General features: G+C 35.4%; 1 non-coding gene across 1 annotated transcript; it reads right to left on the reverse strand.

The window, feature by feature from the left end:
• Window positions 1–1,554: 1,554 nt before the first annotated feature.
• LOC121226774 (small nucleolar RNA R71) lies at window positions 1,555–1,661 on the reverse strand. Its single transcript, XR_005924455.1, has one exon. It is a non-coding gene; the product is annotated as a small nucleolar RNA R71 (small nucleolar RNA).
• Between the last annotated feature and the right edge of the window lie 1,640 nt (window positions 1,662–3,301).

Below are 3,301 nucleotides of genomic sequence, written 5' to 3' on the forward strand. Positions count from 1 at the left end.
TAAATTATATTTTATGAGATATTTAAACTTTTGCGAAACAGGGCTAGAGTGATTTCCAGATCCCCTGTTATGACTTTAAAAATTCATAATAAATTTTAATAAAATAATTATAAGTTTTTATTTAGATGTAAAGATTCCTTATTGAGTCTAGTTTTAATATAAACAAACCTCATAGTCATTGAAATTTTTTATAGAGATATATCTGATTCGTAATACACAGAGGTCAGAACAGTCAAACCCTGAAACAGGGGATATTTTAATTAATAAACTGTACTAATTGGCCCAATATAAAATTCTAGAAAAAAATTAGTAAATAGATATATGAGTCTTTATTCAGGGAAAATTTACGGATCTTGATTTCGAGTTTCGTAACTCAAGATATGATTTTTCTTGTAACTGTGACGCGAGTATCTAGAAAGCTGTGAATGTAGAAACAAATGATTTGAAGTTCTTATATTGATAAATTATGTTCGGTAACCCCTCAAGCTCGACTCCGGTGATGGTCTCGGGTGTGGGGGCGTTACAAAAGTCTAGGAGGATTTTTCCTTGGGTATTTTCCAAATCAATCAGTTTTCCCAAAAGTATTTCCCTAATTTTCTTCCTGTGCATTCTTAGTTTAGTTAATTAGTTTAGATAAAGTAAATCCCCTTATTTTTAGGCTAGATAATAAAAAGAAAGTTAATACTAGAACTTCTAGTTCCTGTGGGTTCGACATTCTGATCTTACTATAAACTATACTACTGTTCGATAGGTGCGCTTGCCTTCATCGTGTAATAGTTAGTTTTCAAGTACGATCAATCATAAATATAAAACTTATCATGCATACATCAAGTTTTTGGCGCTGTTTTCGGGGAACTAAAATATTAGGAACGCTTAATTTTTATTACTTTAGCCATTTATTTTATTGCAATTTAAATTTTATCTTAGTTTTGTTAATTTTACTAAATTTTCTTTTGTTTCCTTTTGACAGGTTCCTATAGTTTCTGACTAGAAGAAACCTATCAGGACCATTACTTTTTGACAATGAGATTGAAAACACAACTTGCAGAAACCGAAGAGAAATAAGGCGAAACCTAAGAAACATAGAGGAAGGATAAGAGGAATATATCCATAATACAACCGAGGAGATGGCTGAAAATCAGAATAATCAGCTTCCTCCTGTGGTTGCTGTAGATCCAATAAATCAGAATCCTGCTCCTTGACAATGTTAGGCCTACTTTAATAGGAACCGAATCGAGTATAGTTAGGCCTACTATTGATGCAAATAATTTTGAACTGAAACCTAACACAATTCAAATGATACAATAGTTTATGTAGTTTGATGGTTTGCAAGACGAGGATCTAAACACTCATTTGGAGAATTTTCTGGAGTTTTGCGACACTTTTAAGATCAATGGCGTTTCTGATTATGCCATTCGCGTTCAGTTGTTTCCATTTTTGTTGAGGAACAAAGCTAAACAGTGGTTGAACTCATTACCACGAGGGTCAATCACAACTTGGTAACAAATGATCAAAAATTTTTTACTTAAATATTTTCGGCTAGCTAAAATGGCTAAGTTGAGGAATGATAACTCTTCTTTTGTGAAGATGGATCTAGAAACACTCTATGATGTATGGGAGAGATACAAGGATCTATTGAGAAGGTGCCCTCACCATGGGTTACCTCTATGGATACAAGTTCAGACTTTTTACAATGTTTCGATTAGACAGATGATTGATGCAGCTACTGGTGGGATAATTGATAATAAGACACCTGAAGAGGTTTATGAATTTATAGAAAAGATGTCACTGAATAATTATTAGTGGCAAGTCATGAGGACAAAGCCGAAGAAAGCAGCCAGCATTTTTGACGTCGATTCGGTCACTATGCTCTCTAATCAGGTAGAACTTTTGAATAGAAAAATTGATGGTTTACTTGGTTCATCATAGGTTCACCCATTAATGCAATGCGAAGCAAGTGGAGGTGGATCGAGTAATTCAGAATACCCACCCTATGGCTACAACATGGAAAATGAGTAATTAAATTATATGAGTAATAATCCTCGTCCTCAAAATAATCTTTATAGTAACACTTACAATGCAGGTTGGAAGAACCACCCAAATTTCTCATGGGGAGGCTAAGGGAATCAGAGACCACCACCCCCTCCAAGCTTCCAACAACATCCTTACCAGCAAGAGAAAAAGCCGAACCTTGAGGAGATGATTACAAAATTTATTTCAGTAGCAGAAACTCGCTTTCAGAACACTGAAACTGCACTTAAAAATCAGCAAGCATCGATCCAAGGGCTCGAGAATCAAAGTGGACAGCTGGCTAAGATGATTTCAGAGAGACCACCAGGAAGTCTACCTAGTAATACCGAACCCAACCCAAAAGAGCATGTGAAAAAAGTTACACTTAGGAGTGGAAAAGTGTTAGCTGAATCTGAAAATAAGCCACCACAAGAAGCTGACAGAACCTAAGGAGAGGAGGTAAAACCCGAAAACAATGACAATCCAATTCCAAAGGAATATAAACCGCCAATCCCATATCCAACAAAGTTAGAGAAAGACCGCATGGATGCACAATTCGGTAAATTTCTTAAACTTTTTACACAACTGCATATTAACTTACTTTTGTTGAAGCTATATCGCAGATGCCTACTTATGAATTTTTTTAAAGGACCTTCAAAAAATTAAAGGAAGGTTGAAGACTTATCTACAGTGGAACTTAACGAGGAATGCTCGGCCATACTCCAAAATAAACTGCCAACCAAACTGAAAGATCCTGGAAGTGTTACTATTCCCTACTTAATTGGTAGTTTGAATGTTGATAAGGCACTAGCTAATTTAGGCGCTAGCATTAATTTGATGCCATATAAAGTGTTTAAACAATTTGGTCTTGGGGAACCTAAACCCACTAGGATGAGTATTCAACTAGCCGATAGATATCTGTTAAATACCCTAGGGGTATTATAGAGGACGTCCTTGTAAAAGTAGATAAATTTATATTCCCTATTGATTTTGTTGTACTTGACATGGATGAAGATGTTGAAGTGCCTTTAATTTTAGGGCGTCCATTTTTAGCCACTACTAGGGCTGTTATTGATGTGTGTGATGGTAAATTGGTACTTAGAGTAGGTGACGAAGAGATTATTTTTAAAATTTATGATGCCATGAGATTTTCTAGGGAATAGGATAACTCATGTTATTTTATTGACTCTATTGATCATGCTACTCAAGATTCTTTTCAGGAAATCATACATAAGGACACGCTGGAACTGTATCTTGCCCAAGGAGTGGAGGTAGATGATGATTCCAATGA

Source organism: Gossypium hirsutum, chromosome A03, assembly GCF_007990345.1.
Source record: "Gossypium hirsutum isolate 1008001.06 chromosome A03, Gossypium_hirsutum_v2.1, whole genome shotgun sequence".
Lineage (NCBI taxonomy): Eukaryota > Viridiplantae > Streptophyta > Magnoliopsida > Malvales > Malvaceae > Gossypium > Gossypium hirsutum.